Genomic DNA, 16703 nt, shown 5'->3' with positions numbered 1-16703 from the left:
ATGGACACACCTCGACATGTTTGTGTGTCATGTGAGAGACTTTGTTATAAAAGAAGTGTATCTACAATCAATAAGCTTCAAATGAAAATAGACATTCCAATTTGGAGAGACTTAATGGCGTATGTAGAAGAACATAATATTAATCCACAATACATATGTCATTATTGTGAACGAAAATTCCGTAATGGATTAATGCCTGCATACTGCGTTTTAAATAATCTATTTGTACATAATATACCCGAGGTAATATCATCTCTTAACACATTTGACAAAATTTTGATACAAAGAGCTAAAGCTTTTCAAACTGTTGTTAAAATGGAAACTGTTATTAATAAAAAATTGCCGGTAAGACAGATGGTACAAAAAGTAAAAGGTAGAACATTTCATTTGCCATTACCTTTACAAGAGACATTGAATAAATTATGTTCTAACACCGATGCAATAAATATGAATTATGAATTATACGTTTTAGTTAGAGATATTCCAACAAAATCCAAAATTATTTGGGAAGTAACGGTGAATATTAAAAAAGTATTTGGTGCTTTACGCTGGTTGAAACGTAACAATCGGTTTATAGTAACATTATGTTACCAAGTACTCACGATGGATTATGTTTAGAGAATCTGAATGATCTAGAATTTCAAATACAAGAAACAGAGAATGATAAAGAATGTGTATTGGATGATGATCGTAAGTTATTAAATTTAGAAATTGAAATGCAAAGAACCAAAAATAATGTAGAAACTATTTTAAATAAACAACATAAGGCAATGTTAACTCAGATTATCGATGAAAGTGATGGTTGTTACTAGAGTGGGTAAAAGGAGAGTGTCGCCAATTAACCGGAAGTCGCCATTGTCAGACAAAGTAAAACGATATTAAAACGTCACTACTACTTTAAATGTACACTTACACAACTACGTTCACCTAATACCTATTGACGGCTAACCGGAAATTGTCTGTAAATGGCGGAGCCAATCAGCATTAGGCATGTATATTGGCGACACTCTCCTTTTACCCACTCTAGTTGTTACGAGCAATGTACACTGAGGTGCATAAATGAAGTCCCTTTTTCGGTGTAGATAGGTGCAGGTAAGCGCGCCATCTGCAGACTGCATGGCGCGCTTACTACCCAAAGACCGAACGCATGTCTGTATACTATTAATCATAGCCAATAAAGAAATTAAAACTAATACAAATAACTGAGACAATTATATATTAATGTTACAATTTTTAACTTAACAATGTAACTGCAATATACATATACGCCTGTTATATCGCAATTACATTATGAATTAAGTGGGAAAATATGTATAACATTGATGTTACGCATATAATTACAACTTTGTGCTGTACTGAAATAATTAATTATAGATACATAATATATAATAATTATATTACAATACATAATATAATAATTATAATTATATAAATTATTACAATAAATTATTTTTATATAATTACAATTATTATACAGGGTGAGTCATGACTTACCGGACACCCTATCTAATTATATAAAAGTACTTTATTGTAATAATTGATATAATTATAATTATTATATTATGTATTGTAATATAATTATTATATATTATGTATCTATAATTATTATTTCAATACACACAAAGTTGTAATTATATATAACATCAATGTTATATTTTCCCACTTAATTCATAATGTAATTGCGATATAACAGGCGTGTATGTATTAGGAGTGTGATTTAGTTTTGAGGGTTTTGCAACAGATGGCTGTAGTGTCAGTTTGTTCCAATAGCTGTTTCCGATAACTGTTGTTTCTTACAGTGTTGACATTATCCATGACATTTAGTAGCATTATAGCAATTGATGCAATAACAGTCGTGTTTATATCATCGTAAAAATGGAACTTCCGAAACAGCATTTTCGACATGCGTTGCTTTTGTTTTTTAATCAAAAGAAAACTGCGGCTGAGGGTTATAGAATTCTTGTGGAAACTTATGGTGATTCTGCCCCATCAATTAAGACGTGTGAATACTGGTTTAGACGCTTTAAAAGTGGTGATACTAATGTGAAGGACAAAGAACGCTCGGAACAACCAAGAAAGCTTGAAAATTCAGATTTGCAAGCATTATTGGACGAAAATGCAACACAATCCACTTCAGAACTTGCCAGAGCATTAAATGTTGATCGTACAACAGTTACCAAACATTTACATGAAATGGGAAAAATTCAGAAAGAAGGGAAATGGGTTCCACATCAATTATCGGAAAGTGCCATTGCGAACCGGTTGAACATTTGCATTTCGTTGATCGCCAGGCAAAAAAAGAAGAGTCTTGTCTCGGATTGTTACTGGGGATGAAAAGTGGATCTATTTTGATAATCCCAAACACAGAAAATCATGGGTGGATCCAGGCGAACCATCAACATCCACTCCGAGACGCAATATTCACGGTTAAAAAGTAATGCTCTATATTTGGTGGGATCAAAAAGGTATAGTGTACTATGAGCTGTTAAATCCGCATGAGACTGTCACGGCTGATCGTTATCAACACAAATTGTACAAGTTGAAGCAAGCATTGGACCAAAAACGACCACCAATTGCGAGTAAACGACGGAAAGTGATTCTTCTTCATGACAACGCTTGACCTCACGTTGCGTTATCAGTGAAACAAACACTATTAGAGCTTGAATGGCAAGTCTTACCGCACCCCGCGTATTCTCCGGACATTGCTCCATGCGATTATTATTTGTTCCGGTCGATGCAACACGCTTTAGAGGATACACACTTTCATAATTTCGAAGAAGTGCGAAAATTCGTCGACGAATGGATCAACTCAAAAGAAGAGTCATTTTATCGTCGTGGAATCCATCTCTTGCCAGAAAGATGGGAAAAAGTTATAGAAAACGAAGGAAAATATTTTGATTAAGGTATTCATTCATTATCATATTTAAATACATGCGTTTTTGAGCAAAAAAAACCCTCAAAACTAAATCACACCCCTAATATATTGCAGTTACATTGTTAAGTTAAAAATTGTAACATTAAGATATAATTGTCTATAAGTTATTTGTATTAGTTTTTTATTAATAACTTTTTAATAAATAATTAGCAGCTAAACTTTTTTGATTACTCAGGAGAGGGACTGTGAAACATATGTTAAAGTCAAGACGATTCACCGCATGATTGTCCTATTCGAAACATATTTATCGTATTATAATATTCCGAAAAGTTTTTCTCTGTTAATTAAATTAAAGTATAATGCGCAATATACAAAATACAAATATGAAAAAAATCAGAATTATTTATAGGATGCGAAGATTTCTTCTCTTTATATTTGTGGTTCTAAAAAGATTGTTTTGTTTGGCACTATGGGATGAATTTTAATTTTGACCCAATCACTCGTATGTACAATCACTTGATAGGTGATGATCATGGGTGTCCGCAGATGGAAGGCAAGACTGGCCATTTGCCCCAATCAGCAAACAATTAAACATTTGTCCTTGCTTGAAATAAAGAAAGAAGATACCATATTACAAACACAACACACAACATCTACCTTATCGTGATGAGAAAGTTTTTACTATCAAAATTATAAATTTTAAATGTATAAATTTTAAATTATAAATATTTTAATTCTACACTGAGAAATTTTCCATCGTACCATATATTACATAATTATAATTATATAAAAATACTTTATCGTAATAATTTATTTGATACGAAGAATCGATAATTATGATTTGATTTTAATACACTTTCATACAATTATAATTGTATGAAAGTGTATTATATTATAATTATATAATTATATTATAGTGTATTATATAATTATATAATCATATAAATATTATAATATTTATGACATGTTATATAATAATTATAAGTAATTATTTTGCAATTTTAAATTAAATATTGTGACAGAGTAAATTTATTCCCCTAACGTCAACGTGATCCGGCTCGTCGGAAGCTTATATAAGGATAGGAAAATTTTAAATATTTTATGTTATATTTTTCATGGATATTATTGAAATGATCAGAGCTATCGATATTGTTAGAATTATTGGAAATTATCATTACCTACTGAAGCTATTGCATGAATTTTGAAATTATTATATTATATTATTGGATTTTCGCGTATATATTGAATTGTTGTATGTATTGAATTATTATATCATTGAATTGTTGCACTGTAAAATTCGGATCGCTTATATTTCGGACGAACGGGAGGTTCTCTCAGTTCTGGTCACTGAATTGTGGGCGAAGGAGGCGTGATGAGAGCGACCGATGTGGACGGGAGCGAGAGGAGAACAGCGAAGTGCGTTCCCATCCGGCCATAGGGCGGACGAGGATAGACAGCGATCAGAGGCGTATGTCCAATATATGGAATATCGATTGATATCGATTCATCGTTACGCGAAGAACGCATGCGTAGATGATCGACGACATCGTACCCGGTCCATGCTCGAGGGAGCGGGATCACCGTGTGGCACTCTTTGGATGGCAGTGCTATAGTGAAACAGAATCCTAGAGTCAGCTCTCGAGGAGTCGGATCGCCGCTTGATAGAATCCTGTAAATTTCTCTGCCGTGGACTGCATGCAGCGGAGACTGCAAAAATTTAACACAAGGCTGACAAAGTGAGAGACCTCCCGTCGTCAATTGTGAGTAAAACTTGTACTATTCTGCCTTAAACAAAATCTGTGAGTAAACATATCCGAATTATAGTATTTGAAATATAACGGTTTTTTTATTTAATTATATCTTGTCGATGTTACAACAGTCGGTGTCATAAAAAAGGGTCCTCCCAAATATCCACCTCTGAGATCTATCAAGTTAATTTTACTAATTTTGGAAAATTAGTTGGCGCCCAGTTACTACAATGTTTTTAATAAATTAGCAACTTGACAGTCGCGGACCCGGCCGCGTCAGATGAAGCCGAGTAATAAAAGATTCCGGTTGCAATATAAATTATTAGAATAAATCATTGTTATATAATTATATAATAATTGTAATTATATTAAAATAATTGATTGTAATAATTTATATTTAATTTAAAATTGCAAAATAATTACTTATAATTATTATATATTGTATGTCATAAGTAATAATAGTAATTGTATCAAATTGTTTTAAAATCAAATCATAATATCGATTCTTCATATAAAATGTATGGTCGGGCAATATATGTGCTGCGGGATTAGCCATTTTTACGCGTTTTAACTTATTTTATTGGCTATAATTAATAGTATGCAGACATGCGTTCGGTCTTTGGGTAGTAGGCGCGCCATGCAGTCTGCAGATGGCGCGCTTACCTGCACCTATCTACACCGAAAAGGGACTTCATTTATGCACCTCAGTGTACAATATATCCTTTATATGAACGAAGGTCAAATAAACCTGTTTCCGCCCGATATCAAATGTTAAAACTTGAAGATTTACCGTTGGATAATCGTGAAAAATATTTGGATTTATTGTGTTTTCCTGATTTGTTTCCTCTTGGTGTAAATGGACAACACGAAAGTAGAAATATCAAACTTTATATTCATGAATTTATTAAATGCCGTTTGACATCTAAACATCCACAATATAGATTAAATATACAATACTTATTTTTTTGTTAAATAATACGAATATTCGTCAATTAAGTCGTGGTATTTATCATAAAATGAATGTAACTAATTTACAAGATCGTTACACAGCTTCTGAATATCTAGAAGCAATTCAAAAAGACTTGTTAGAATCTAATTTGAGTACAATATTTTCCACTCTAAGAAATACAGAACAATATTGGCGTAGACCGAGAAGTGATTTAAATTGTATGACACAATATTACGGACCTACGACATGGTTTCTAACCTTGAGTCCTGCTGAATGGTTGTGGGATGATTTAGGTGAATATATCCGCGAAGTTAATGGATGGAATAATGATACCTCATCTACTAGTGTACTCGTTGCTAGAGATCCGGTATCAACATCCAGGTTTCTACACAATAAGTTTCAAGCAATACTTGATTTTATTTGTTCCAAAGATCACCCGCTCGGAGAAGTAACACATTACTTCTGGCGACGAGAATACCAAGGTAGAGATATACAGCATTTTCATATGTTAGTTTGGGTTAAAAATACGCCAATTATCGGTGAATTTTCTGTTGAAGAAGTATCTAAATTGATTTTACAATATGTAAGTTGTGGAATGTCGAATCAAATCATTTCACCATTATTATATAGGAGAGTCAATACGCATCAACGACACAAACATAACGATTATTGTCTTCGTTCTAAAAAAATAGGACGTAAGTAGTTCGTGTATGTCGTTTTGGATTTCCTCGTCCTGTCACGGAAATATTGATCATGAGAAATGTCGTAAGTTCGATAGCAGGTAGAAAACAATTAAAACATAGGAGTAGACTTTATGACCTTCCTCGAAAAGATGATGAAATTAATATAAATGATTATAATCCTGTTCTTATTGCATGGGAAGGAAATATGGATATACAATTTATTGGTGAAAAATCATCGTTGCTTACTTGGTATGTTACTAAATATATGATTAAAGCAGGAAAAAGTGAATTATCTGATTCTATCTGTAATAGTACAAATAATAAAAACAAATCATTAGCGAGCTATCTTTGGAATATTGGTTTGCGATTCACGAATAATAGGGAATGTGGAGCTCTTGAAGCTGCTGATACATTGCTAGGTATTCCTTTATATGGAACTGATCGAAATACGACGATTAAGTGGGTAGATGTTAATCAGATACGATACAGAAAAGTCAAAAGCCATAAAGAAATTGAAGCTCTTGATGGAGATTCTGCAGACATATTTTGTCCATCTATAATAGATAATTATTATCCACATAGACCAATAGAATTAGAATCGATATTTTTATATGAATTTGCATAGTGGTATGATATTACTAAAGTCAAACCATACAATAAAAAGATTGAATACTATAAGATGGATAACAGTTTATATTTAAAACGGCGACAGCGTGGATATCTTATTAATCATTATAGATATAATGTTAATATGGAACCAGAAAAGTATTTCTTTTCTTTACTACTTATGTTCAAGCCATGGCAGAAAATAGAGTGACCTTAGAAATGGATGACATAATTATGCAGAATCATTTCACAAAATAAAATTACATCTTGGAAGCATTGCAGTATCATGAAAAAGTAGAAGAATTACAAAAAGCATTTGAAACTGCAAAGCAATTACTTCAACAACAATTAGATGAGTTGGAAAAACAGCATGTGTCTCAGGATGATCCTGATAATCCAATAGGTGTCCAAAATATTGAAGCTGGTGAAGTAATGCAAGATCTTAAAGATCTTGGTGACAAATGTGTTGAGCAAATCGATATATGTGAAATGATTTCAAAACTGAACGCAGATCAAAGAAGAGTATTTGATAGTTATCAATGCTGTAACATCGGATGAATCATTACTACGATTATACACGTTAGTGGAGAAGGGGGCACTGGTAAAAGTTTCTTGATTAAAACAATTAAATGTTGGATTAAACAAAATCTAAACAAGAATACTGCTATAGCAGCACTTACTGATATAGCAGCGTTTAATATAGATGGTTTGACAGTTCACAGATTGCTTCAATTACCCTGTTGAACATCGTCATACACCAAAGTATTGGGTCATTAAGTATGAAACTTTACAAATGTAAAAGCGCCATCTTTAACATTTGTTATCTCAAATTTGGCGCCAGACGTCAGTATCAGGTTAGGTTAGTGTGATAGATGTATGTTCGCTCTTCAAATGTCATATTTGTTTGTTCAAATATCTTCATTAGTTTTATTGGTGGATTCTTTTTTATAGAACTATGGAAAAGTCCAAAATTCGTGTGATTTATGAATATGAGTTCCGCCGTGGAACCACAGTGTCGGAGACAGCTCGTAATATCAACGCTGTATTTGGTGAAGGTTCAACTACTAAAGCAACGGTGGGCAATTGGTTCAAAAACTTCAGAGATGGAGATTTCAGCCTCGCTAATGAGCCACGTGGAAGACCAAAGACGAAGGTGGATAATGATCACTTGAGAGCCGTGGTAGAGTCCGATCCATCTCAAAGTACACGTGAATTGGCATCGATATTCAATGTTTCTATACCCACCATATTGTTCATTTAGCTGCAATTGGTAAGATAAAGAAGTTGGACAAATGGGTCCCGCACGAATTGACTGATGCGCAGCAGGCGCAACGTCTAGAGGCTTCCCTTTCTTTGTTTTCCCGGCACAAAAATGAATCTTTTTTGAATCGAATTGTGACCTGCGATGAAAAGTGGATACTCTACGACAATCGTAAATGCTCACATCAGTGGTTGAACGCTGATGAACCACCGAGACATCACGCGAAACCCAACATTACACAGAAGAAGCTTATGGTGACTGTTTGGTGGTCCAGGTCAGGTGTTATCTACTACAACTTTATGAAACCTGGTACATCGATAACGGCTGAAGTATATTGCAAGCAACTGGACGAAATGATGCAACAACTTGCTATTAAACAACCGAAATTGGTCAATCGGTCAATGCCAATCCTGTTGCATGATAATGCTCGACCGCACACTGCACGACTGACCGTGGCAAAGCTACGGGAGTTGGAATTGGAAACTCTCCGTCATCCACCATATTCACCAGATCTATCACCTACCGACTATCGCTTCTTCCGGAATTTGGACAACTTCTTGGTGGGAAAATTCTTCAATTCTCAACAGGCAGTCGAAACAGCCTTCCGCGACTTCATCGATTCCCGTACTCCTATAGCTTCTATAGTAGAGACATAGACCAACTACCACTAAAATGGCAGAAGTGTGTAGATAACATGGGCGCATACTTCGATTGAAAATAAATCATGTCCATGTGCCAAAAAATGCAAAAGTTTATGTTCTATTTGTAAAGTTTCATACTTAATGACCCAATATAAACAATTGTCTGATCATGTATTAAAAGTTTTACGAACAGATCTTAAAGATGTTATTCTTTTTATAATTGATGAAGTGTCAATGATACCTAATTTGACCTTAATATATATATTATACATCTACGATTATCTGAAATATTTGATACTGCTGATCGTGATGATGGTTAGTTTGGTCGGAAGCATATTCTTTTGCTTGGAAATCTACTTCAATTACCTCCTGTACATGAAGATCCTGCTTTTGTACATTTATCAGATGAAAAAATTTATAAATACCTCGGGTCCTTATGTGCCACTAATTTATGGGCTACATTATTTGACTACGATGAATTGACAATTAACATACGCCAGCAAGGAGATGGGTCTTATCGTCAATTGCTATCGAGAGTTCGTGTTGGTTTATTGACAAAATCTGGTTGTGAAATTCTCTAAAATAAAAAATATCTTTTAAAAATGAGACTTTTGAAGCAAGATTACATAAATTATGTAATTATATTGATAATTTGCCGTCTGATACTGTTTGCTTACTGCCTACTTGTCATATGTGTGATATTCTTAACGCTGCTATGTTAAATCGTATTGCTTCGAAAGAAATATTATTAATAGCTGAAGATACAATTGAATGTATTCCATATATTAAGAGAAAAGTAGCAAAAGTATTGTCAAATAATGATGATGATAATTCTAGAACAGCTGGGCTTTCAAAACAAATTATTATTAAAATTGGAGCGACAGTCATGATAAAGACGTAATATTGATGCTAGTTTGGGTCTTGTAAACGGTACAATTGCTACAGTTGTTACAGTTGTACACGATATATCTAATGATTATGTAGAAAAGATCAAACTGCTTTTACCATCTGGTTTCGAATATTTAATTGAACGAGTAAGTGTCAAGTTTGAAGTGATGCATAGAGCATATGTTATAAGAAGACAATTTCCATTATCCTTGAGTTATGGTATCGCCATTCATAAAAGCCAAGGATTGAGCTTGAAAAATGCTATTATGGATATAGGTAACTCTATATTTAGTTGTGGTCAAGTATATGTTGCATTATCTAGAATAACATCTCTAGATGGATTGCATTTAATTAATTATGATCCTTCATCTATAATAGCTAGTGAAGAGGCTATTATTGAATATAATCGGCTAAAGAGAATATATAAGCCAGAAGCAGAAATGATTACTGTTTCAAAAGAGCGTCATCGTAAAGTGAAAGATGTTCCATGGATACTATCAAAAATAATTACTTCTTTTCGAGAGTCAGATCAAAAAGTACTAGCTCGACAAAGTACTGCTTGGGTCGTACATGGTTTTCAAAATATAGATAATGTTTCATGCTACTCAAATACATTATTACAATGCTTATTACATTCAAGCACTGTTAGGAAAGAGATGTTTACTGTTGCTAAATTAGATGTTTTACGCATATTAGCTCATCGATATAAAAGTAGAATGCGTAATTTGAATACTTATGCAATACGGCAATATTTAGGAGAATACTTTACGATCTCTATTAAACGAGATGCTTCCGAATTTCTTATTGCTCTTTGTACAAAACATGATTATAAGAAATGTAGTAGAACATAAAATTACTTCTACTAGTCGCTGCAAGTCATGTGGTAACACAAAAGTTATTACTGATAATCATATACTTGTTTCAATTTCTATTAACAATTTGAAGAAGAAAAGTTATAATCTTAACGATTTATTAAATATTACATTCTCACATTGGGTTCAAGGAAATAACGAATCATGCAAATATTGTGGAGAAAATGCAATATTAATAAAACGTGATTTAGTCTTGGCGAAAGAGATAGTTATTATCCACTTAGTATCGTTTTCGTTACAGGATGATAAATTAGTGAAGATACCAGGCAAATTTAGTTTATGTTCTGTTCCTACAAGTAAAATATTAATAGCTGAACAATCGTATAAAGTTATGAGTGCTATATTTCATCATGGTTTATGTATTGAAACAGGTCGTTATACAAATATGTGTAGAGAAAGAACATCTAGCATTTGGATTGAAACTAATGATACGCAAGTTAGTAAAAAGCAATGGCCTAAAGGTGCTAAAGATATTTATATACTATTTTTAGAGAAAGTTGTTAACAAGTAATATCAAGAGGCACGGTAGTATCTTACGTCAAGTATGCGCAGCGCGAGAAGACCGGACACATCATTTATAGGAGGCGAACTTGCGAAAGACCCTTCGATTATCAGATTTCAATAACAACTGATCCGATCAAGTGCTAAGTAACCTTAATGGATAGCTTGGGTTAGATTTGTTAAGAAAAGTGTTTTCAACATCAAAAAGATTTCTGTCCGACCATCAGACGTAGCCGGAGATAGTGTTAAACATTACTGAATTAAATTTACCTGGCTTATAATTTCTTGTTATGACATACACCACATGAGGTGTTTTTACAGTAGGCCGCGGGAGGGCACTTGCGGATTTTTCTCGCAAGTACTCGGTATGGCACTAATTTAATATACAGGGTGGTCCACTTAAATCGATCATCTTAGATATTTCACTTGTTTTTGATGATACGAAAAAATGTCTAAGGAAAAAGTTGCACCGTTCGAAGGGGCTATCATGATGACAGAACAAAAAGTTTTTCAAGGCTATTTTTTTCGGAGATTCAAAGGTCAAGATAATTTTTTTAAATGGAACTACATATTTTTGTTTGCGCAATTTTATAGCCAACATCGAGAGGAGTTCAGCGACCTATGACAACATGACCTTTAAATGATCTTGAACGTGGGAAACAGAAAAATCAAACTTTATGCTCTTCAACACAAAAATTTATTTAAGGAGGTGTTCGAAATGATGTCCTCCGACTTCAATACATTTTCTAAGGCTCCATGGACGTTCTACTTATCGAAGCCACCTTAGATTTTCGACGGTCCAATAGTTCATATTTCTTCTATTTACTTGTCCATGGTTAGTGAACATTGATTCATCGGTAAACACTCTCATGTTCTGGAATTCAATGGAATGTAAGATTGAAATAATTCCATACATGTATTGTGTGCGTGTGTGTATGTGTATGTAAATATTTATGATCGTGAAATGCTTTTGCAGTTCAGTTCATTTCCTGAGCTTCTCGATATCAGAGTTTAAATATGACTGATTATACGAAAGAGGAAAGAATAGAAATGCTTTTTATTTACGGTGAAAGCGGAAGAAGCTCTACAGAGGCGCAGAGAATGTACGGCCAAAGATACCCTGAAAAGCGTTTACCGTCACGCGCTGCTTTTGACCGTCTTATTACAACATTTCGTGAAACTGGAAGTGTTTGTTCACGTAAGAAAATGCGACCTCGTTTACAAACTAATGAACCAGCAAAAGTTACTGTTTTGGCTGCAGTGGCAAATAATCCACATATCAGTTCTCGACAAATACAAAGAAATACTGGTATTTCCAAGACAAGTGTTTTACGCATTGTTAAACGTCACTCATTTCATCCATATTACATTGCATTGCATCAAGAACTTCATGGAAATGATTTTATTAATCGAATAGAATTTTGTCAATGGGCGCTACAACAGTTGGAGGTCAATGAATTTTTCTTCAACAGAATATTGTTTACCGATGAATCAACTTTCACTAACCATGGACGCTGGATAGGAAGAGGAGGACATATCAGTTGGCCAGCACATTCTCCTGATTTGAATCCTTTAGACTTTTTTTTGTGGAGAATGTTAAAGAACACTGTTTACAATGATGTACCAACTATTATACAAGAGAACATGAGAGAGCGCATTTTGAATGCATATGCTAGTATAAATTCAGAAATGATAAAAAGGGTAAGAGTATCATTTGTGCATCGTATTCGAAAATGTATTGAAGTCGGAGGACATAATTTCGAACACCTCTTTAAATAAATTTTTGTGTTGAAGAGCATAAAGTTTGATTTTTCTGTTTCCTGCGTTCAAGATCATTTAAAGGTCATGTTGTCATAGGTCGCTGAACTCCTCACGATGTTGGCTATAAAATTGCGCAAACAAAAATATGTAGTTCCATTTAAAAAAATTATCTTGACCTTTGAATCTCCGAAAAAAATAGCCTTGAAAAAATTTTTGTTCCGTCATCATGATAGCCCCTTCGAACGGTGCAACTTTTTCCTTAGACATTTTTTCGTATCATCAAAAACAAGTGAAATATCTAAGATGATCGATTTAAGTGGACCACCCTGTATATATATATACAGTGCTGGCAAAAAGTTCCGGAAGGGTTAAAAATCTTGGAAAATAATGATTTAGTGGAAAAATGTTTCAAACAAAACGCATAGGGCTTTAAAAAATCTATTAGATGATGATATCTATTTGACCTTGGTATGACCTTGGAAAGCCCGGTCATGGTCAACATAAAAATCTTAAATGGAAACCCCTATTTTTTATTACATATTCTTGTAGCATAGCTCGAGAGCTTTTCGAAACGCTATAATAAATTGTTTTCTCTTACGTATTTTTTGACTTATAAGGCTTAAAAGTTACACAGTACCGCCGGCATTAGAATTACTCAAGGTGTACCGCATGGAGGTTGGCACGGTCGGATTTATACCTCTTTTGTGTGTGTGTGTGTGTGTGTGCGCGCGCGCGCGCGCGCGTTACGTGTGCGTGTGTGTGTAATGTCGTTGTTCGTATATACGAGTATAAACTATTTTTGTGAAGTTGGTTTTATGAAGAACACACACACACACACACACTCATACACGCACGCACACACACGCACACGCACACACGCGCGCGCGCGCGCGCGCACGCACACACACACAAAAGAGGTATAAATCCGACCGTGCCACCTCCATGCGGTACACCTTGAGTAATTCTAATGCCGGCGGTACTGTGTAACCTTCAAGCCTTATAAGTCAAAAAGTACGTAAGAGAAAACAATTTATTATAGCGTTTCGAAAAGCTCTCGAGCTATGCTACAAGAATATGTAATAAAAAATAGGGGTTTCCATTTAAGATTTTTATGTTGACCATGACCGGGCTTTCCAAGGTCATACCAAGGTCAAATAGATATCATCATCTAATAGATTTTTTAAAGCCCTATGCGTTTTGTTTGAAACATTTTTCCACTAAATCATTATTTTCCAAGATTTTTAACCCTTCCGGAACTTTTTGCCAGCACTGTATATATATATATATATATATATATATAATATATATATGTATATTATATATATATATGTATATACCGACATGCGAGACGCTATAATTTGAGAAACTACCTAGAAATAAGTAACATAAGATACGTACTTTACTGTCTATATCCTCTGCCTCTGCCTCTTCCCCGTCTGTTCCAATAATAATTGGCGTTAGATAATTTGTATAAAAATTAGTAAAAATGGTTGTTTTGACGCCGCCACCCTGCCCGAGTACCTCTTCGCCTGTAATCTAAAAATTATTAAAATTAATTGATGTGACAATTGTGCAAAGAAAAATATGCATGTAAGTATATACTAGTGGGTTGGCCAAAAAGTAATTGCGTTTTTTTCCAATAGATGGACATACATGTCTTGAAATGTAACTAACTTCATTCTAAACCGCAAAATCATTATGTAGGTTAACAACTCACAGTTCAAGCTTGTTTTAGAAAAAGAAAGTACACGATTTCGTTACCAATTGTTTGTTTGCCGTCGATTTCAAAATGGAAAATCGAAAAGAACATTTTCGTCATATTTTGTTTTATTACTTCCGAAAAGGGAAAAACACTGTGCAAGCTCATAAAAAGTTATCTGATGTATATGGCGAAGATGCTTTAAAACTGCGGCAGTGTCAAAATTGGTTTACTAAATTTCGATCTGGAGATTTTAATGTGAAAGATGCACCACGCTCAGGAAGGCTAATCGAAATTGATGATGACAAAATAAAGGCACTGATCGATTCCAATCGGCGTTTAACGACACGAGAGATTGCTGAGAATCTTAACATATCGAAATCGAGTGTTGAAAACCATTTAAAACGACTTGGATACATTAGTAAACTCGATATTTGGGTACCACATGAGCTGAAAGAAATTCATCTCACTAAGCGTATTGACATCTGCGATTCTCTTTTGAAACGTGAGGAAAATGATCCATTTTTGAAACGTATGATAACAGGCGACGAAAAATGGATCGTCTACAACAACGTCAAACGAAAAAGATCGTGGAGCAAGCGTGATGAACCTGCTGAAAGCACTTGAAAAGCAGATATTCACCAAAGAAAGATTATGCTGTTAGTCTGGTGGGACTTTAAAGGTATTGTGTATTTTGAGCTGCTTGCAAGGAATCAAACCATTAATTCAGACGTATACTGTCGTCAACTGGATAAATTAAATGATGCCATCAAACAGAAACGTCGAGAATTGGTGAATCGCAAAGATGTTGTGTTTTACCATAATAACGCTAGACCACGTACAAGTTTGGTCACTCGTCAATAATTGTTGCAGCTTGGATGGGATGTGTTACCACATCCACCATATTCGCCAGACCTGGCACCATCAGATTACCATTTGTTTCGTTCTTTGCAAAACGCCTTGAATGGTAAAACCTTGACTGCTGATGAGGATATCAAATCGTTCTTGGAATTGTGTTTTGCTGAAAAAGATAAGAACTTTTTTGAGCGCGGAATCATGAAGTTGCCTGAAAAATGGCAAAAGATAATCAAACAAAATGGACAATATATTGTTTAATAAAGTTTTTGTTTCCCATGAAAAATTCGCCTTTTATTTATATAAAAAAAACGTAATTACTTTTTGGCCAACCCAATACAAAAGAATATCATCTTTTAATACATTAATATTATACATTAAAATAAAATAATTAAGTATATATTACTTCGTTAATTAAATATACAGGGTGTTTCCTAAGTAAGTAGACAAATTTAAGGAGGATATTCCTTGGCTTATTTTAAGAAGAAAAGGTCATATAAACATATATCCTAAACTGCTTTGTTTTCCAAAAAAAGTACTTCACTGTTTTCGTTCACTTTTCGGATAACGTGCTTTTGCAGTATGAGTCAACAGCGGTGGGGATGGAGTGGGGATGGTCTCGCGGCGCCGCAAGTGAACACTCGTTTCAGACTGCGCCGCGCGGCCGCTGCGAGACCATCCCCACTCCATCCCCACCGCTGTTGACTCGTACTGCAAAAGCACGCTATCCGGCATCACTGCTATCACGTTATCTTTGACGCAAACTTTATAGTTTCTATTAAGTTTAGTAATTTTATTAATTATGGTAAATTACACAAACGCCGAAATGACAGATATGCATTTCGTATACGGTCTTGCTAATGGAAAATGAAAAGTGAACGAAAACAGTGATGTACTTTTTTTTGGAAAACAAAGCAGTTTAGGGCATATGTTTATATGACCTTTTCTTCTTAAAATAAGCCAAGGAATATCCTCCTTAAGTTTGTCTACTTACTTAGGAAACACCCTGTATATTACTTCGTTGGATAGAATCGTCGGCAATGCCATCATCAGAAGCGACAGCGACAGCGACGCGATCCTTACTGACGCGACTGGCGGCAATGCGATCGGCAGGAGCTGCAGCGACACAAGATTCGCGAGCGGTACCAATTCGACCGTCGACGACGGGACCAGTAATGACGGGAGCGATGCGATCGTCGGCGACGCGATTGGTGACGATGGAAGCTGCGGGAGCGACGCAATCATCGGCGACATGGTTTAGCATCGTCGACAACACGACTGGCGACCACGGAACGGGACGGGACTGCAATGCCGCTAAAGTCGGTTAAGAAAAACTCTTCGTCTATGTCCATCTGTACTTTTAT

At 34.7% G+C, this 16703-nt stretch overlaps 1 pseudogene; it reads left to right on the top strand.

Moving 5' to 3' along the window:
* Nucleotides 1-584: 584 nt before the first annotated feature.
* Nucleotides 585-16600, top strand: LOC113561586 (annotated as a pseudogene).
* The last annotated feature ends 103 nt before the right edge of the window (nucleotides 16601-16703 follow it).

The sequence above is a fragment of the Ooceraea biroi genome, chromosome 3, assembly GCF_003672135.1.
Source record: "Ooceraea biroi isolate clonal line C1 chromosome 3, Obir_v5.4, whole genome shotgun sequence".
Lineage (NCBI taxonomy): Eukaryota > Metazoa > Arthropoda > Insecta > Hymenoptera > Formicidae > Ooceraea > Ooceraea biroi.
The sequence above is the reverse complement of the archived record's forward strand: the minus strand, read 5'-3'. Positions and strand labels throughout refer to the sequence as shown.